Genomic DNA, 21,101 nt, shown 5'->3' with positions numbered 1-21,101 from the left:
GGAGAATACGTTTATATCTATATGTGTGTGTGCGCATATATATATATATATATATATATATATATATATTTCTCCGCCGAAATCACTTTTAAACCCATTTCCACCTTTTTTTCCCTTCTCTTCCTCTTACTTTTTTTTCACGTTTTTTTACGTTTTTCTCCTTTTCGCCTCTTTTCTGGGCGTATTATTCTTCTTTTTCTTCTTTTTTTTCGTCTAATGCATACCCCATCAGTGCAGCAATGCTTATTCAATACCGCCAGCAGATGGAGACACTGGGGGATAATTTTCTAAGGATTTATACTGATTTTTCCTGTCTGAATTTGTCGCACAGAAAGTTGCAGGCCAAATACATTTCTGCGACTTTAGCTTCTAGAGCATTTTTACAACATTATACATAGGTGCTGAATACATAAAAAGCGACTGTTCAGCGACAGACAAGTCGCATCGGCTGAAAGTAGGCCAGAATGTCAGTCCATGTTGGAGCAGGTTTAGATACAGTCTAAAGCATAGATCTCAAAGTCTGTGCACAGAATTTAGCAAGGGCCTCGCACCTTCTGATGCATCAGGTAGGTGCACAATAGCATAGCCTAACCCTCTGTACTTTGGTCTATATTGATGCGGGACATAGACAGCCAGCTGATGACCAATCCATTAGTGCAATGGATGGCTGGAAGCATTTGTCTTTGCCTTTGCAATACCACAGAAGCAATGCATGGTCAATGTACAGCAATGACACACCTGTGTGAACAGCCAGGAGACCCCCCCCCCCCCATGTTATGTTACATAGTTACATAGTTAGTACGGTCGAAAAAAGACATATGTCCATCACGTTCAACCAGGGAATTAAGGGGTAGGGGTGTGGCGCGATATTGGGGAAGGGATGAGATTTTATATTTCTTCATAAGCATTAATCTTATTTTGTCAATTAGGAACATTCAGCACCCACCCGCTATCAAGGCAGCTGCCTATCATGTCATGCCCTACCTGCACAGGTGTGCTGGCTACTCAAATGATCCAATTAAGGAGGCCATTTAGTCAGCAGCAGCAGAAGTCCTGTGCCTGGACGCTCCAACAGGGGCCAGACACAAGCAGAAGCAGAAGCAGCAGAAGCAGCAGCAGCACCACCTTTTGTTTTTTGGCTGCAGCAGCAGCAAGGCCCACAGGGCTGGCTAGCTGGCTAGCCAGCAAGCAGGTAGCAATGAAAGTAGGAATCTTTCTTTTTAACCCTGTAAGGGGGTGGTGCACTGTACCCGAAGATACTGCCATATCGGGTCAATGCATAGGGCGACGGAAGCAAGCTTCGAAATCGGCCCCCGTTCTCAAAAATCCATTTAATATATGGTCCCCAGATAGGGGACGTATCAGATATTAAACTGATAAGAACAGATACTACACTTGATCTTAGCCAAAAGGCCGAGAAGCGATAACCGTGAAAGGGGCGGGCCCAACAAGGTCCCCTTCATGGGCACTATCACTGCTTGCTGTCAGGGAGGCTGCCAGACAATTTTCCATGCACACTCTGGGCTGGGGGGCAGTCAACCACCAGTACACACAGCAGAACCTAAACCCATACCATTATTGCTAAGCAGCAAGACAGGGGCCCATTGCACTCCCACGGGGCCTTTTTAAATGCAATCCATAACCCGGATTTGCCAGGAACCCTTCTTACTCCTCCTACTTGCATGTGACACTGGGCTTAGGATCTGCATAGGAAACACACACACAAGCACACACCTACCTTTGTTGCCTGCAGATGCCTCCTTGGCTGTCCCCAAACGGTATCAAACCAACACCCACGGGAAGCTGTAAGCATAGAGGACATGCCTGCACCCCATTGGACTTACCTGTGTGGGTTAAATCCGGGTTATTTGACAACCTATGGCGGTGATGGTTCTGCTCAGGCAGAGCAGTGCTGATGCTCCTCATAAAGCTGTCGCTGCTGTGAAGGTTCTAGGTGACATCACAAATCCCTTTGGTTACATACACAACAAAGCTGGGTTGTTGTTGTTTACACTCTGCAAGGCCTGTGGAAGTGAGTGACATCATAGCACTGTAGTTCTGAGGGTTCAAGATGGATGCAACAATCTCCTGTTGCTTCTATGAAGGCCGTAATAGACGACATCACCAAACAGCTCCATAGTCACATACACAGCAAAGGAGAGATGTTGTTTACACCTAGTGATGTCAGTGGTATTGAGTGACATCACAGCACAGTGCTAAGGCTCCTGGGCCTGGACACAGCAGCGGCTGCAATATCTCAACGGAGAATACGTTTATATCTATATGTGTGTGTGCGCATATATATATATATATATATATATATATATATATATATATATATATTCTCCGCCGAAATCACTTTTAAACCCATTTCCACCTTTTTTTCCCTTCTCTTCCTCTTACTTTTTTTTCACGTTTTTTTACGTTTTTCTCCTTTTCGCCTCTTTTCTGGGCGTATTATTCTTCTTTTTCTTCTTTTTTTTCGTCTAATGCATACCCCATCAGTGCAGCAATGCTTATTCAATACCGCCAGCAGATGGAGACACTGGGGGATAATTTTCTAAGGATTTATACTGATTTTTCCTGTCTGAATTTGTCGCACAGAAAGTTGCAGGCCAAATATGTGTGACATTTCTGCGACTTTAGCTTCTAGAGCATTTTTACAACATTATACATAGGTGCTGAATACATAAAAAGCGACTGTTCAGCGACAGACAAGTCGCATCGGCTGAAAGTAGGCCAGAATGTCAGTCCATGTTGGAGCAGGTTTAGATACAGTCTAAAGCATAGATCTCAAAGTCTGTGCACAGAATTTAGCAAGGGCCTCGCACCTTCTGATGCATCAGGTAGGTGCACAATAGCATAGCCTAACCCTCTGTACTTTGGTCTATATTGATGCGGGACATAGACAGCCAGCTGATGACCAATCCATTAGTGCAATGGATGGCTGGAAGCATTTGTCTTTGCCTTTGCAATACCACAGAAGCAATGCATGGTCAATGTACAGCAATGACACACCTGTGTGAACAGCCAGGAGACCCCCCCCCCCCCATGTTATGTTACATAGTTACATAGTTAGTACGGTCGAAAAAAGACATATGTCCATCACGTTCAACCAGGGAATTAAGGGGTAGGGGTGTGGCGCGATATTGGGGAAGGGATGAGATTTTATATTTCTTCATAAGCATTAATCTTATTTTGTCAATTAGGAACATTCAGCACCCACCCGCTATCAAGGCAGCTGCCTATCATGTCATGCCCTACCTGCACAGGTGTGCTGGCTACTCAAATGATCCAATTAAGGAGGCCATTTAGTCAGCAGCAGCAGAAGTCCTGTGCCTGGACGCTCCAACAGGGGCCAGACACAAGCAGAAGCAGAAGCAGCAGAAGCAGCAGCAGCACCACCTTTTGTTTTTTGGCTGCAGCAGCAGCAAGGCCCACAGGGCTGGCTAGCTGGCTAGCCAGCAAGCACAATGAAAGTAGGAATCTTTCTTTTTAACCCTGTAAGGGGGTGGTGCACTGTACCCGAAGATACTGCCATATCGGGTCAATGCATAGGGCGACGGAAGCAAGCTTCGAAATCGGCCCCCCGTTCTCAAAAATCCATTTAATATATGGTCCCCAGATAGGGGACGTATCAGATATTAAACTGATAAGAACAGATACTACACTTGATCTTAGCCAAAAGGCCGAGAAGCGATAACCGTGAAAGGGGCGGGCCCAACAAGGTCCCCTTCATGGGCACTATCACTGCTTGCTGTCAGGGAGGCTGCCAGACAATTTTCCATGCACACTCTGGGCTGGGGGGCAGTCAACCACCAGTACACACAGCAGAACCTAAACCCATACCATTATTGCTAAGCAGCAAGACAGGGGCCCATTGCACTCCCACGGGGCCTTTTTAAATGCAATCCATAACCCGGATTTGCCAGGAACCCTTCTTACTCCTCCCTACTTGCATGTGACACTGGGCTTAGGATCTGCATAGGAAACACACACACAAGCACACACCTACCTTTGTTGCCTGCAGATGCCTCCTTGGCTGTCCCCCAAACGGTATCAAACCAACACCCACGGGAAGCTGTAAGCATAGAGGACATGCCCTGCACCCCATTGGACTTACCTGTGTGGGTTAAATCCGGGTTATTTGACAACCTATGGCGGTGATGGTTCTGCTCAGGCAGAGCAGTGCTGATGCTCCTCATAAAGCTGTCGCTGCTGTGAAGGTTCTAGGTGACATCACAAATCCCTTTGGTTACATACACAACAAAGCTGGGTTGTTGTTGTTTACACTCTGCAAGGCCTGTGGAAGTGAGTGACATCATAGCACTGTAGTTCTGAGGGGTTCAAGATGGATGCAACAATCTCCTGTTGCTTCTATGAAGGCCGTAATAGACGACATCACCAAACAGCTCCATAGTCACATACACAGCAAAGGAGAGATGTTGTTTACACCTAGTGATGTCAGTGGTATTGAGTGACATCACAGCACAGTGCTAAGGCTCCTGGGCCTGGACACAGCAGCGGCTGCAATATCTCAACGGAGAATACGTTTATATCTATATGTGTGTGTGCGCATATATATATATATATATATATATATATATATATATTTCTCCGCCGAAATCACTTTTAAACCCATTTCCACCTTTTTTTCCCTTCTCTTCCTCTTACTTTTTTTTCACGTTTTTTTACGTTTTTCTCCTTTTCGCCTCTTTTCTGGGCGTATTATTCTTCTTTTTCTTCTTTTTTTTCGTCTAATGCATACCCCATCAGTGCAGCAATGCTTATTCAATACCGCCAGCAGATGGAGACACTGGGGGATAATTTTCTAAGGATTTATACTGATTTTTCCTGTCTGAATTTGTCGCACAGAAAGTTGCAGGCCAAATATGTGTGACATTTCTGCGACTTTAGCTTCTAGAGCATTTTTACAACATTATACATAGGTGCTGAATACATAAAAAGCGACTGTTCAGCGACAGACAAGTCGCATCGGCTGAAAGTAGGCCAGAATGTCAGTCCATGTTGGAGCAGGTTTAGATACAGTCTAAAGCATAGATCTCAAAGTCTGTGCACAGAATTTAGCAAGGGCCTCGCACCTTCTGATGCATCAGGTAGGTGCACAATAGCATAGCCTAACCCTCTGTACTTTGGTCTATATTGATGCGGGACATAGACAGCCAGCTGATGACCAATCCATTAGTGCAATGGATGGCTGGAAGCATTTGTCTTTGCCTTTGCAATACCACAGAAGCAATGCATGGTCAATGTACAGCAATGACACACCTGTGTGAACAGCCAGGAGACCCCCCCCCCCCCCATGTTATGTTACATAGTTACATAGTTAGTACGGTCGAAAAAAGACATATGTCCATCACGTTCAACCAGGGAATTAAGGGGTAGGGGTGTGGCGCGATATTGGGGAAGGGATGAGATTTTATATTTCTTCATAAGCATTAATCTTATTTTGTCAATTAGGAACATTCAGCACCCACCCGCTATCAAGGCAGCTGCCTATCATGTCATGCCCTACCTGCACAGGTGTGCTGGCTACTCAAATGATCCAATTAAGGAGGCCATTTAGTCAGCAGCAGCAGAAGTCCTGTGCCTGGACGCTCCAACAGGGGCCAGACACAAGCAGAAGCAGAAGCAGCAGAAGCAGCAGCAGCACAAGCAGCAGCAGCACCACCTTTTGTTTTTTGGCTGCAGCAGCAGCAGCAAGGCCCACAGGGCTGGCTAGCTGGCTAGCCAGCAAGCAGGTAGCAATGAAAGTAGGAATCTTTCTTTTTAACCCTGTAAGGGGGTGGTGCACTGTACCCGAAGATACTGCCATATCGGGTCAATGCATAGGGCGACGGAAGCAAGCTTCTAAATCGGCCCCCGTTCTCAAAAATCCATTTAATATATGGTCCCCAGATAGGGGACGTATCAGATATTAAACTGATAAGAACAGATACTACACTTGATCTTAGCCAAAAGGCCGAGAAGCGATAACCGTGAAAGGGGCGGGCCCAACAAGGTCCCCTTCATGGGCACTATCACTGCTTGCTGTCAGGGAGGCTGCCAGACAATTTTCCATGCACACTCTGGGCTGGGGGGCAGTCAACCACCAGTACACACAGCAGAACCTAAACCCATACCATTATTGCTAAGCAGCAAGACAGGGGCCCATTGCACTCCCACGGGGCCTTTTTAAATGCAATCCATAACCCGGATTTGCCAGGAACCCTTCTTACTCCTCCTACTTGCATGTGACACTGGGCTTAGGATCTGCATAGGAAACACACACACAAGCACACACCTACCTTTGTTGCCTGCAGATGCCTCCTTGGCTGTCCCCAAACGGTATCAAACCAACACCCACGGGAAGCTGTAAGCATAGAGGACATGCCTGCACCCCATTGGACTTACCTGTGTGGGTTAAATCCGGGTTATTTGACAACCTATGGCGGTGATGGTTCTGCTCAGGCAGAGCAGTGCTGATGCTCCTCATAAAGCTGTCGCTGCTGTGAAGGTTCTAGGTGACATCACAAATCCCTTTGGTTACATACACAACAAAGCTGGGTTGTTGTTGTTTACACTCTGCAAGGCCTGTGGAAGTGAGTGACATCATAGCACTGTAGTTCTGAGGGTTCAAGATGGATGCAACAATCTCCTGTTGCTTCTATGAAGGCCGTAATAGACGACATCACCAAACAGCTCCATAGTCACATACACAGCAAAGGAGAGATGTTGTTTACACCTAGTGATGTCAGTGGTATTGAGTGACATCACAGCACAGTGCTAAGGCTCCTGGGCCTGGACACAGCAGCGGCTGCAATATCTCAACGGAGAATACGTTTATATCTATATGTGTGTGTGCGCATATATATATATATATATATATATATATATATATATATATATATTTCTCCGCCGAAATCACTTTTAAACCCATTTCCACCTTTTTTTCCCTTCTCTTCCTCTTACTTTTTTTTCACGTTTTTTTACGTTTTTCTCCTTTTCGCCTCTTTTCTGGGCGTATTATTCTTCTTTTTCTTCTTTTTTTTCGTCTAATGCATACCCCATCAGTGCAGCAATGCTTATTCAATACCGCCAGCAGATGGAGACACTGGGGGATAATTTTCTAAGGATTTATACTGATTTTTCCTGTCTGAATTTGTCGCACAGAAAGTTGCAGGCCAAATATGTGTGACATTTCTGCGACTTTAGCTTCTAGAGCATTTTTACAACATTATACATAGGTGCTGAATACATAAAAAGCGACTGTTCAGCGACAGACAAGTCGCATCGGCTGAAAGTAGGCCAGAATGTCAGTCCATGTTGGAGCAGGTTTAGATACAGTCTAAAGCATAGATCTCAAAGTCTGTGCACAGAATTTAGCAAGGGCCTCGCACCTTCTGATGCATCAGGTAGGTGCACAATAGCATAGCCTAACCCTCTGTACTTTGGTCTATATTGATGCGGGACATAGACAGCCAGCTGATGACCAATCCATTAGTGCAATGGATGGCTGGAAGCATTTGTCTTTGCCTTTGCAATACCACAGAAGCAATGCATGGTCAATGTACAGCAATGACACACCTGTGTGAACAGCCAGGAGACCCCCCCCCCCCCCATGTTATGTTACATAGTTACATAGTTAGTACGGTCGAAAAAAGACATATGTCCATCACGTTCAACCAGGGAATTAAGGGGTAGGGGTGTGGCGCGATATTGGGGAAGGGATGAGATTTTATATTTCTTCATAAGCATTAATCTTATTTTGTCAATTAGGAACATTCAGCACCCACCCGCTATCAAGGCAGCTGCCTATCATGTCATGCCCTACCTGCACAGGTGTGCTGGCTACTCAAATGATCCAATTAAGGAGGCCATTTAGTCAGCAGCAGCAGAAGTCCTGTGCCTGGACGCTCCAACAGGGGCCAGACACAAGCAGAAGCAGAAGCAGCAGAAGCAGCAGCAGCACCACCTTTTGTTTTTTGGCTGCAGCAGCAGCAAGGCCCACAGGGCTGGCTAGCTGGCTAGCCAGCAAGCAGGTAGCAATGAAAGTAGGAATCTTTCTTTTTAACCCTGTAAGGGGGTGGTGCACTGTACCCGAAGATACTGCCATATCGGGTCAATGCATAGGGCGACGGAAGCAAGCTTCGAAATCGGCCCCCGTTCTCAAAAATCCATTTAATATATGGTCCCCAGATAGGGGACGTATCAGATATTAAACTGATAAGAACAGATACTACACTTGATCTTAGCCAAAAGGCCGAGAAGCGATAACCGTGAAAGGGGCGGGCCCAACAAGGTCCCCTTCATGGGCACTATCACTGCTTGCTGTCAGGGAGGCTGCCAGACAATTTTCCATGCACACTCTGGGCTGGGGGGCAGTCAACCACCAGTACACACAGCAGAACCTAAACCCATACCATTATTGCTAAGCAGCAAGACAGGGGCCCATTGCACTCCCACGGGGCCTTTTTAAATGCAATCCATAACCCGGATTTGCCAGGAACCCTTCTTACTCCTCCTACTTGCATGTGACACTGGGCTTAGGATCTGCATAGGAAACACACACACAAGCACACACCTACCTTTGTTGCCTGCAGATGCCTCCTTGGCTGTCCCCAAACGGTATCAAACCAACACCCACGGGAAGCTGTAAGCATAGAGGACATGCCTGCACCCCATTGGACTTACCTGTGTGGGTTAAATCCGGGTTATTTGACAACCTATGGCGGTGATGGTTCTGCTCAGGCAGAGCAGTGCTGATGCTCCTCATAAAGCTGTCGCTGCTGTGAAGGTTCTAGGTGACAAGCTGGGTTGTTGTTGTTTACACTCTGCAAGGCCTGTGGAAGTGAGTGACATCATAGCACTGTAGTTCTGAGGGTTCAAGATGGATGCAACAATCTCCTGTTGCTTCTATGAAGGCCGTAATAGACGACATCACCAAACAGCTCCATAGTCACATACACAGCAAAGGAGAGATGTTGTTTACACCTAGTGATGTCAGTGGTATTGAGTGACATCACAGCACAGTGCTAAGGCTCCTGGGCCTGGACACAGCAGCGGCTGCAATATCTCAACGGAGAATACGTTTATATCTATATGTGTGTGTGCGCATATATATATATATATATATATATATATATATATATATATATATATATATTTCTCCGCCGAAATCACTTTTAAACCCATTTCCACCTTTTTTTCCCTTCTCTTCCTCTTACTTTTTTTTCACGTTTTTTTACGTTTTTCTCCTTTTCGCCTCTTTTCTGGGCGTATTATTCTTCTTTTTCTTCTTTTTTTTCGTCTAATGCATACCCCATCAGTGCAGCAATGCTTATTCAATACCGCCAGCAGATGGAGACACTGGGGGATAATTTTCTAAGGATTTATACTGATTTTTCCTGTCTGAATTTGTCGCACAGAAAGTTGCAGGCCAAATATGTGTGACATTTCTGCGACTTTAGCTTCTAGAGCATTTTTACAACATTATACATAGGTGCTGAATACATAAAAAGCGACTGTTCAGCGACAGACAAGTCGCATCGGCTGAAAGTAGGCCAGAATGTCAGTCCATGTTGGAGCAGGTTTAGATACAGTCTAAAGCATAGATCTCAAAGTCTGTGCACAGAATTTAGCAAGGGCCTCGCACCTTCTGATGCATCAGGTAGGTGCACAATAGCATAGCCTAACCCTCTGTACTTTGGTCTATATTGATGGGACATAGACAGCCAGCTGATGACCAATCCATTAGTGCAATGGATGGCTGGAAGCATTTGTCTTTGCCTTTGCAATACCACAGAAGCAATGCATGGTCAATGTACAGCAATGACACACCTGTGTGAACAGCCAGGAGACCCCCCCCCCCCCCCATGTTATGTTACATAGTTACATAGTTAGTACGGTCGAAAAAAGACATATGTCCATCACGTTCAACCAGGGAATTAAGGGGTAGGGGTGTGGCGCGATATTGGGGAAGGGATGAGATTTTATATTTCTTCATAAGCATTAATCTTATTTTGTCAATTAGGAACATTCAGCACCCACCCGCTATCAAGGCAGCTGCCTATCATGTCATGCCCTACCTGCACAGGTGTGCTGGCTACTCAAATGATCCAATTAAGGAGGCCATTTAGTCAGCAGCAGCAGAAGTCCTGTGCCTGGACGCTCCAACAGGGGCCAGACACAAGCAGAAGCAGAAGCAGCAGAAGCAGCAGCAGCACCACCTTTTGTTTTTTGGCTGCAGCAGCAGCAAGGCCCACAGGGCTGGCTAGCTGGCTAGCCAGCAAGCAGGTAGCAATGAAAGTAGGAATCTTTCTTTTTAACCCTGTAAGGGGGTGGTGCACTGTACCCGAAGATACTGCCATATCGGGTCAATGCATAGGGCGACGGAAGCAAGCTTCGAAATCGGCCCCCGTTCTCAAAAATCCATTTAATATATGGTCCCCAGATAGGGGACGTATCAGATATTTAAACTGATAAGAACAGATACTACACTTGATCTTAGCCAAAAGGCCGAGAAGCGATAACCGTGAAAGGGGCGGGCCCAACAAGGTCCCCTTCATGGGCACTATCACTGCTTGCTGTCAGGGAGGCTGCCAGACAATTTTCCATGCACACTCTGGGCTGGGGGGCAGTCAACCACCAGTACACACAGCAGAACCTAAACCCATACCATTATTGCTAAGCAGCAAGACAGGGGGCCCATTGCACTCCCACGGGGCCTTTTTAAATGCAATCCATAACCCGGATTTGCCAGGAACCCTTCTTACTCCTCCTACTTGCATGTGACACTGGGCTTAGGATCTGCATAGGAAACACACACACAAGCACACACCTACCTTTGTTGCCTGCAGATGCCTCCTTGGCTGTCCCCAAACGGTATCAAACCAACACCCACGGGAAGCTGTAAGCATAGAGGACATGCCTGCACCCCATTGGACTTACCTGTGTGGGTTAAATCCGGGTTATTTGACAACCTATGGCGGTGATGGTTCTGCTCAGGCAGAGCAGTGCTGATGCTCCTCATAAAGCTGTCGCTGCTGTGAAGGTTCTAGGTGACATCACAAATCCCTTTGGTTACATACACAACAAAGCTGGGTTGTTGTTGTTTACACTCTGCAAGGCCTGTGGAAGTGAGTGACATCATAGCACTGTAGTTCTGAGGGTTCAAGATGGATGCAACAATCTCCTGTTGCTTCTATGAAGGCCGTAATAGACGACATCACCAAACAGCTCCATAGTCACATACACAGCAAAGGAGAGATGTTGTTTACACCTAGTGATGTCAGTGGTATTGAGTGACATCACAGCACAGTGCTAAGGCTCCTGGCCTGGACACAGCAGCGGCTGCAATATCTCAACGGAGAATACGTTTATATCTATATGTGTGTGTGCGCATATATATATATATATATATATATATATATATATATATATATATATTTCTCCGCCGAAATCACTTTTAAACCCATTTCCACCTTTTTTTCCCTTCTCTTCCTCTTACTTTTTTTTCACGTTTTTTTACGTTTTTCTCCTTTTCGCCTCTTTTCTGGGCGTATTATTCTTCTTTTTCTTCTTTTTTTTCGTCTAATGCATACCCCATCAGTGCAGCAATGCTTATTCAATACCGCCAGCAGATGGAGACACTGGGGATAATTTTCTAAGGATTTATACTGATTTTTCCTGTCTGAATTTGTCGCACAGAAAGTTGCAGGCCAAATATGTGTGACATTTCTGCGACTTTAGCTTCTAGAGCATTTTTACAACATTATACATAGGTGCTGAATACATAAAAAGCGACTGTTCAGCGACAGACAAGTCGCATCGGCTGAAAGTAGGCCAGAATGTCAGTCCATGTTGGAGCAGGTTTAGATACAGTCTAAAGCATAGATCTCAAAGTCTGTGCACAGAATTTAGCAAGGGCCTCGCACCTTCTGATGCATCAGGTAGGTGCACAATAGCATAGCCTAACCCTCTGTACTTTGGTCTATATTGATGCGGGACATAGACAGCCAGCTGATGACCAATCCATTAGTGCAATGGATGGCTGGAAGCATTTGTCTTTGCCTTTGCAATACCACAGAAGCAATGCATGGTCAATGTACAGCAATGACACACCTGTGTGAACAGCCAGGAGACCCCCCCCCCCCCCCCATGTTATGTTACATAGTTACATAGTTAGTACGGTCGAAAAAAGACATATGTCCATCACGTTCAACCAGGGAATTAAGGGGGTAGGGGTGTGGCGCGATATTGGGGAAGGGATGAGATTTTATATTTCTTCATAAGCATTAATCTTATTTTGTCAATTAGGAACATTCAGCACCCACCCGCTATCAAGGCAGCTGCCTATCATGTCATGCCCTACCTGCACAGGTGTGCTGGCTACTCAAATGATCCAATTAAGGAGGCCATTTAGTCAGCAGCAGCAGAAGTCCTGTGCCTGGACGCTCCAACAGGGGCCAGACACAAGCAGAAGCAGAAGCAGCAGAAGCAGCAGCAGCACCACCTTTTGTTTTTTGGCTGCAGCAGCAGCAAGGCCCACAGGGCTGGCTAGCTGGCTAGCCAGCAAGCAGGTAGCAATGAAAGTAGGAATCTTTCTTTTTAACCCTGTAAGGGGGTGGTGCACTGTACCCGAAGATACTGCCATATCGGGTCAATGCATAGGGCGACGGAAGCAAGCTTCGAAATCGGCCCCCGTTCTCAAAAATCCATTTAATATATGGTCCCCAGATAGGGGACGTATCAGATATTAAACTGATAAGAACAGATACTACACTTGATCTTAGCCAAAAGGCCCGAGAAGCGATAACCGTGAAAGGGGCGGGCCCAACAAGGTCCCCTTCATGGGCACTATCACTGCTTGCTGTCAGGGAGGCTGCCAGACAATTTTCCATGCACACTCTGGGCTGGGGGGCAGTCAACCACCAGTACACACAGCAGAACCTAAACCCATACCATTATTGCTAAGCAGCAAGACAGGGGCCCATTGCACTCCCACGGGGCCTTTTTAAATGCAATCCATAACCCGGATTTGCCAGGAACCCTTCTTACTCCTCCTACTTGCATGTGACACTGGGCTTAGGATCTGCATAGGAAACACACACACAAGCACACACCTACCTTTGTTGCCTGCAGATGCCTCCTTGGCTGTCCCCCAAACGGTATCAAACCAACACCCACGGGAAGCTGTAAGCATAGAGGACATGCCTGCACCCCATTGGACTTACCTGTGTGGGTTAAATCCGGGTTATTTGACAACCTATGGCGGTGATGGTTCTGCTCAGGCAGAGCAGTGCTGATGCTCCTCATAAAGCTGTCGCTGCTGTGAAGGTTCTAGGTGACATCACAAATCCCTTTGGTTACATACACAACAAAGCTGGGTTGTTGTTGTTTACACTCTGCAAGGCCTGTGGAAGTGAGTGACATCATAGCACTGTAGTTCTGAGGGTTCAAGATGGATGCAACAATCTCCTGTTGCTTCTATGAAGGCCGTAATAGACGACATCACCAAACAGCTCCATAGTCACATACACAGCAAAGGAGAGATGTTGTTTACACCTAGTGATGTCAGTGGTATTGAGTGACATCACAGCACAGTGCTAAGGCTCCTGGGCCTGGACACAGCAGCGGCTGCAATATCTCAACGGAGAATACGTTTATATCTATATGTGTGTGTGCGCATATATATATATATATATATATATATATATATATATATATATATATATTTCTCCGCCGAAATCACTTTTAAACCCATTTCCACCTTTTTTTCCCCTTCTCTTCCTCTTACTTTTTTTTCACGTTTTTTTACGTTTTTCTCCTTTTCGCCTCTTTTCTGGGCGTATTATTCTTCTTTTTCTTCTTTTTTTTCGTCTAATGCATACCCCATCAGTGCAGCAATGCTTATTCAATACCGCCAGCAGATGGAGACACTGGGGGATAATTTTCTAAGGATTTATACTGATTTTTCCTGTCTGAATTTGTCGCACAGAAAGTTGCAGGCCAAATATGTGTGACATTTCTGCGACTTTAGCTTCTAGAGCATTTTTACAACATTATACATAGGTGCTGAATACATAAAAAGCGACTGTTCAGCGACAGACAAGTCGCATCGGCTGAAAGTAGGCCAGAATGTCAGTCCATGTTGGAGCAGGTTTAGATACAGTCTAAAGCATAGATCTCAAAGTCTGTGCACAGAATTTAGCAAGGCCTCGCACCTTCTGATGCATCAGGTAGGTGCACAATAGCATAGCCTAACCCTCTGTACTTTGGTCTATATTGATGCGGGACATAGACAGCCAGCTGATGACCAATCCATTAGTGCAATGGATGGCTGGAAGCATTTGTCTTTGCCTTTGCAATACCACAGAAGCAATGCATGGTCAATGTACAGCAATGACACACCTGTGTGAACAGCCAGGAGACCCCCCCCCCCCCCCCCCCCCCATGTTATGTTACATAGTTACATAGTTAGTACGGTCGAAAAAAGACATATGTCCATCACGTTCAACCAGGGAATTAAGGGGTAGGGGGTGTGGCGCGATATTGGGGAAGGGATGAGATTTTATATTTCTTCATAAGCATTAATCTTATTTTGTCAATTAGGAACATTCAGCACCCACCCGCTATCAAGGCAGCTGCCTATCATGTCATGCCCTACCTGCACAGGTGTGCTGGCTACTCAAATGATCCAATTAAGGAGGCCATTTAGTCAGCAGCAGCAGAAGTCCTGTGCCTGGACGCTCCAACAGGGGCCAGACACAAGCAGAAGCAGAAGCAGCAGAAGCAGCAGCAGCACCACCTTTTGTTTTTTGGCTGCAGCAGCAGCAAGGCCCACAGGGCTGGCTAGCTGGCTAGCCAGCAAGCAGGTAGCAATGAAAGTAGGAATCTTTCTTTTTAACCCTGTAAGGGGGTGGTGCACTGTACCCGAAGATACTGCCATATCGGGTCAATGCATAGGGCGACGGAAGCAAGCTTCGAAATCGGCCCCCGTTCTCAAAAATCCATTTAATATATGGTCCCCAGATAGGGGACGTATCAGATATTAAACTGATAAGAACAGATACTACACTTGATCTTAGCCAAAAGGCCGAGAAGCGATAACCGTGAAAGGGGCGGGCCCAACAAGGTCCCCTTCATGGGCACTATCACTGCTTGCTGTCAGGGAGGCTGCCAGACAATTTTCCATGCACACTCTGGGCTGGGGGGCAGTCAACCACCAGTACACACAGCAGAACCTAAACCCATACCATTATTGCTAAGCAGCAAGACAGGGGGCCCATTGCACTCCCACGGGGCCTTTTTAAATGCAATCCATAACCCGGATTTGCCAGGAACCCTTCTTACTCCTCCTACTTGCATGTGACACTGGGCTTAGGATCTGCATAGGAAACACACACACAAGCACACACCTACCTTTGTTGCCTGCAGATGCCTCCTTGGCTGTCCCCAAACGGTATCAAACCAACACCCACGGGAAGCTGTAAGCATAGAGGACATGCCTGCACCCCATTGGACTTACCTGTGTGGGTTAAATCCGGGTTATTTGACAACCTATGGCGGTGATGGTTCTGCTCAGGCAGAGCAGTGCTGATGCTCCTCATAAAGCTGTCGCTGCTGTGAAGGTTCTAGGTGACATCACAAATCCCTTTGGTTACATACACAACAAAGCTGGGTTGTTGTTGTTTACACTCTGCAAGGCCTGTGGAAGTGAGTGACATCATAGCACTGTAGTTCTGAGGGTTCAAGATGGATGCAACAATCTCCTGTTGCTTCTATGAAGGCCGTAATAGACAACATCACCAAACAGCTCCATAGTCACATACACAGCAAAGGAGAGATGTTGTTTACACCTAGTGATGTCAGTGGTATTGAGTGACATCACAGCACAGTGCTAAGGCTCCTGGGCCTGGACACAGCAGCGGCTGCAATATCTCAACGGAGAATACGTTTATATCTATATGTGTGTGTGCGCATATATATATATATATATATATATATATATATATATATATATATTTCTCCGCCGAAATCACTTTTAAACCCATTTCCACCTTTTTTTCCCTTCTCTTCCTCTTACTTTTTTTTCACGTTTTTTTACGTTTTTCTCCTTTTCGCCTCTTTTCTGGGCGTATTATTCTTCTTTTTCTTCTTTTTTTTCGTCTAATGCATACCCCATCAGTGCAGCAATGCTTATTCAATACCGCCAGCAGATGGAGACACTGGGGGATAATTTTCTAAGGATTTATACTGATTTTTCCTGTCTGAATTTGTCGCACAGAAAGTTGCAGGCCAAATATGTGTGACATTTCTGCGACTTTAGCTTCTAGAGCATTTTTACAACATTATACATAGGTGCTGAATACATAAAAAGCGACTGTTCAGCGACAGACAAGTCGCATCGGCTGAAAGTAGGCCAGAATGTCAGTCCATGTTGGAGCAGGTTTAGATACAGTCTAAAGCATAGATCTCAAAGTCTGTGCACAGAATTTAGCAAGGGCCTCGCACCTTCTGATGCATCAGGTAGGTGCACAATAGCATAGCCTAACCCTCTGTACTTTGGTCTATATTGATGCGGGACATAGACAGCCAGCTGATGACCAATCCATTAGTGCAATGGATGGCTGGAAGCATTTGTCTTTGCCTTTGCAATACCACAGAAGCAATGCATGGTCAATGTACAGCAATGACACACCTGTGTGAACAGCCAGGAGACCCCCCCCCCCCCCATGTTATGTTACATAGTTACATAGTTAGTACGGTCGAAAAAAGACATATGTCCATCACGTTCAACCAGGGAATTAAGGGGTAGGGGTGTGGCGCGATATTGGGGAAGGGATGAGATTTTATATTTCTTCATAAGCATTAATCTTATTTTGTCAATTAGGAACATTCAGCACCCACCCGCTATCAAGGCAGCTGCCTATCATGTCATGCCCTACCTGCACAGGTGTGCTGGCTACTCAAATGATCCAATTAAGGAGGCCATTTAGTCAGCAGCAGCAGAAGTCCTGTGCCTGGACGCTCCAACAGGGGCCAGACACAAGCAGAAGCAGAAGCAGCAGAAGCAGCAGCAGCACCACCTTTTGTTTTTTGGCTGCAGCAGCAGCAAGGCCCACAGGGCTGGCTAGCTGGCTAGCCAGCAAGCAGGTAGCAATGAAAGTAGGAATCTTTCTTTTTAACCCTGTAAGGGGGTGGTGCACTGTACCCGAAGATACTGCCATATCGGGTCAATGCATAGGGCGACGGAAGCAAGCTTCGAAATCGGCCCCCGTTCTCAAAAATCCATTAATATATGGTCCCCAGATAGGGGACGTATCAGATATTAAACTGATAAGAACAGATACTACACTTGATCTTAGCCAAAAGGCCGAGAAGCGATAACCGTGAAAGGGGCGGGCCCAACAAGGTCCCCTTCATGGGCACTATCACTGCTTGCTGTCAGGGAGGCTGCCAGACAATTTTCCATGCACACTCTGGGCTGGGGGGCAGTCAACCACCAGTACACACAGCAGAACCTAAACCCATACCATTATTGCTAAGCAGCAAGACAGGGGCCCATTGCACTCCCACGGGGCCTTTTTAAATGCAATCCATAACCCGGATTTGCCAGGAACCCTTCTTACTCCTCCTACTTGCATGTGACACTGGGCTTAGGATCTGCATAGGAAACACACACACAAGCACACACCTACCTTTGTTGCCTGCAGATGCCTCCTTGGCTGTCCCCAAACGGTATCAAACCAACACCCACGGGAAGCTGTAAGCATAGAGGACATGCCTGCACCCCATTGGACTTACCTGTGTGGGTTAAATCCGGGTTATTTGACAACCTATGGCGGTGATGGTTCTGCTCAGGCAGAGCAGTGCTGATGCTCCTCATAAAGCTGTCGCTGCTGTGAAGGTTCTAGGTGACATCACAAATCCCTTTGGTTACATACACAACAAAGCTGGGTTGTTGTTGTTTACACTCTGCAAGGCCTGTGGAAGTGAGTGACATCATAGCACTGTAGTTCTGAGGGTTCAAGATGGATGCAACAATCTCCTGTTGCTTCTATGAAGGCCGTAATAGACGACATCACCAAACAGCTCCATAGTCACATACACAGCAAAGGAGAGATGTTGTTTACACCTAGTGATGTCAGTGGTATTGAGTGACATCACAGCACAGTGCTAAGGCTCCTGGGCCTGGACACAGCAGCGGCTGCAATATCTCAACGGAGAATACGTTTATATCTATATGTGTGTGTGCGCATATATATATATATATATATATATATATATATATATATATATATATATATTCTCCGCCGAAATCACTTTTAAACCCATTTCCACCTTTTTTTCCCTTCTCTTCCTCTTACTTTTTTTTCACGTTTTTTTACGTTTTTCTCCTTTTCGCCTCTTTTCTGGGCGTATTATTCTTCTTTTTCTTCTTTTTTTTCGTCTAATGCATACCCCATCAGTGCAGCAATGCTTATTCAATACCGCCAGCAGATGGAGACACTGGGGGATAATTTTCTAAGGATTTATACTGATTTTTCCTGTCTGAATTTGTCGCACAGAAAGTTGCAGGCCAAATATGTGTGACATTTCTGCGACTTTAGCTTCTAGAGCATTTTTACAACATTATACATAGGTGCTGAATACATAAAAAGCGACTGTTCAGCGACAGACAAGTCGCATCGGCTGAAAGTAGGCCAGAATGTCAGTCCATGTTGGAGCAGGTTTAGATACAGTCTAAAGCATAGATCTCAAAGTCTGTGCACAGAATTTAGCAAGGGCCTCGCACCTTCTGATGCATCAGGTAGGTGCACAATAGCATAGCCTAACCCTCTGTACTTTGGTCTATATTGATGCGGGACATAGACAGCCAGCTGATGACCAATCCATTAGTGCAATGGATGGCTGGAAGCATTTGTCTTTGCCTTTGCAATACCACAGAAGCAATGCATGGTCAATGTACAGCAATGACACACCTGTGTGAACAGCCAGGAGACCCCCCCCCCCCCCATGTTATGTTACATAGTTACATAGTTAGTACGGTCGAAAAAAGACATATGTCCATCACGTTCAACCAGGGAATTAAGGGGTAGGGGTGTGGCGCGATATTGGGGAAGGGATGAGATTTTATATTTCTTCATAAGCATTAATCTTATTTTGTCAATTAGGAACATTCAGCACCCACCCGCTATCAAGGCAGCTGCCTATCATGTCATGCCCTACCTGCACAGGTGTGCTGGCTACTCAAATGATCCAATTAAGGAGGCCATTTAGTCAGCAGCAGCAGAAGTCCTGTGCCTGGACGCTCCAACAGGGGCCAGACACAAGCAGAAGCAGAAGCAGCAGAAGCAGCAGCAGCACACCACCTTTTGTTTTTTGGCTGCAGCAGCAGCAAGGCCCACAGGGCTGGCTAGCTGGCTAGCCAGCAAGCAGGTAGCAATGAAAGTAGGAATCTTTCTTTTTAACCCTGTAAGGGGGTGGTGCACTGTACCCGAAGATACTGCCATATCGGGTCAATGCATAGGGCGACGGAAGCAAGCTTCGAAATCGGCCCCCGTTCTCAAAAATCCATTTAATATATGGTCCCCAGATAGGGGACGTATCAGATATTAAACTGATAAGAACAGATACTACACTTGATCTTAGCCAAAAGGCCGAGAAGCGATAACCGTGAAAGGGGCGGGCCCAACAAGGTCCCCTTCATGGGCACTATCACTGCTTGCTGTCAGGGAGGCTGCCAGACAATTTTCCATGCACACTCTGGGCTGGGGGGCAGTCAACCACCAGTACACACAGCAGAACCTAAACCCATACCATTATTGCTAAGCAGCAAGACAGGGGCCCATTGCACTCCCACGGGGCCTTTTTAAATGCAATCCATAACCCGGATTTGCCAGGAACCCTTCTTACTCCTCCTACTTGCATGTGACACTGGGCTTAGGATCTGCATAGGAAACACACACACAAGCACACACCTACCTTTGTTGCCTGCAGATGCCTCCTTGGCTGTCCCCAAACGGTATCAAACCAACACCCACGGGAAGCTGTAAGCATAGAGGACATGCCTGCACCCCATTGGACTTACCTGTGTGGGTTAAATCCGGGTTATTTGACAACCTATGGCGGTGATGGTTCTGCTCAGGCAGAGCAGTGCTGATGCTCCTCATAAAGCTGTCGCTGCTGTGAAGGTTCTAGGTGACATCACAAATCCCTTTGGTTACATACACAACAAAGCTGGGTTGTTGTTGTTTACACTCTGCAAGGCCTGTGGAAGTGAGTGACATCATAGCACTGTAGTTCTGAGGGTTCAAGATGGATGCAACAATCTCCTGTTGCTTCTATGAAGGCCGTAATAGACGACATCACCAAACAGCTCCATAGTCACATACACAGCAAAGGAGAGATGTTGTTTACACCTAGTGATGTCAGTGGTATTGAGTGACATCACAGCACAGTGCTAAGGCTCCTGGGCCTGGACACAGCAGCGGCTGCAATATCTCAACGGAGAATACGTTTATATCTATATGTGTGTGTGCGCATATATATATATATATATATATATATATATATATATATATATATATATATTCTCCGCCGAAATCACTTTTAAACCCATTTCCACCTTTTTTTCCCTTCTCTTCCTCTTACTTTTTTTTCACGTTTTTTTACGTTTTTCTCCTTTTCGCCTCTTTTCTGGGCGTATTATTCTTCTTTTTCTTCTTTTTTTTCGTCTAATGCATACCCCATCAGTGCAGCAATGCTTATTCAATACCGCCAGCAGATGGAGACACTGGGGGATAATTTTCTAAGGATTTATACTGATTTTTCCTGTCTGAATTTGTCGCACAGAAAGTTGCAGGCCAAATATGTGTGACATTTCTGCGACTTTAGCTTCTAGAGCATTTTTACAACATTATACATAGGTGCTGAATACATAAAAAGCGACTGTTCAGCGACAGACAAGTCGCATCGGCTGAAAGTAGGCCAGAATGTCAGTCCATGTTGGAGCAGGTTTAGATACAGTCTAAAGCATAGATCTCAAAGTCTGTGCACAGAATTTAGCAAGGGCCTCGCACCTTCTGATGCATCAG

General features: G+C 45.9%; 9 non-coding genes across 9 annotated transcripts; all 9 read right to left on the bottom strand.

The window, feature by feature from the left end:
- Positions 1-1,234: 1,234 nt before the first annotated feature.
- On the bottom strand, positions 1,235-1,425 carry LOC130308733 (U2 spliceosomal RNA). The gene has a single exon (XR_008857671.1). It is a non-coding gene; the product is annotated as a U2 spliceosomal RNA (small nuclear RNA).
- Positions 1,426-3,509: 2,084 nt separating this feature from the next.
- Positions 3,510-3,701, bottom strand: LOC130308751 (U2 spliceosomal RNA). The gene has a single exon (XR_008857689.1). It is a non-coding gene; the product is annotated as a U2 spliceosomal RNA (small nuclear RNA).
- Positions 3,702-5,804: 2,103 nt separating this feature from the next.
- On the bottom strand, positions 5,805-5,995 carry LOC130308725 (U2 spliceosomal RNA). Its single transcript, XR_008857664.1, has one exon. It is a non-coding gene; the product is annotated as a U2 spliceosomal RNA (small nuclear RNA).
- Positions 5,996-8,084: 2,089 nt separating this feature from the next.
- On the bottom strand, positions 8,085-8,275 carry LOC130308732 (U2 spliceosomal RNA). Its single transcript, XR_008857670.1, has one exon. It is a non-coding gene; the product is annotated as a U2 spliceosomal RNA (small nuclear RNA).
- A 2,063-nt stretch (positions 8,276-10,338) lies between these two features.
- Positions 10,339-10,530, bottom strand: LOC130308754 (U2 spliceosomal RNA). The gene has a single exon (XR_008857692.1). It is a non-coding gene; the product is annotated as a U2 spliceosomal RNA (small nuclear RNA).
- A 2,093-nt stretch (positions 10,531-12,623) lies between these two features.
- On the bottom strand, positions 12,624-12,815 carry LOC130308752 (U2 spliceosomal RNA). The gene has a single exon (XR_008857690.1). It is a non-coding gene; the product is annotated as a U2 spliceosomal RNA (small nuclear RNA).
- A 2,103-nt stretch (positions 12,816-14,918) lies between these two features.
- On the bottom strand, positions 14,919-15,109 carry LOC130308731 (U2 spliceosomal RNA). The gene has a single exon (XR_008857669.1). It is a non-coding gene; the product is annotated as a U2 spliceosomal RNA (small nuclear RNA).
- Positions 15,110-17,199: 2,090 nt separating this feature from the next.
- LOC130308753 (U2 spliceosomal RNA) lies at positions 17,200-17,389 on the bottom strand. The gene has a single exon (XR_008857691.1). It is a non-coding gene; the product is annotated as a U2 spliceosomal RNA (small nuclear RNA).
- Positions 17,390-19,485: 2,096 nt separating this feature from the next.
- On the bottom strand, positions 19,486-19,676 carry LOC130308730 (U2 spliceosomal RNA). Its single transcript, XR_008857668.1, has one exon. It is a non-coding gene; the product is annotated as a U2 spliceosomal RNA (small nuclear RNA).
- Between the last annotated feature and the right edge of the window lie 1,425 nt (positions 19,677-21,101).

The sequence above is a fragment of the Hyla sarda genome, unplaced genomic scaffold, assembly GCF_029499605.1.
Source record: "Hyla sarda isolate aHylSar1 unplaced genomic scaffold, aHylSar1.hap1 scaffold_1493, whole genome shotgun sequence".
Taxonomy (NCBI): Eukaryota; Metazoa; Chordata; class Amphibia; order Anura; family Hylidae; genus Hyla; species Hyla sarda.
Note: the sequence above shows the minus strand (reverse complement) of the source record. Positions and strands in the feature narration are given on the sequence as shown.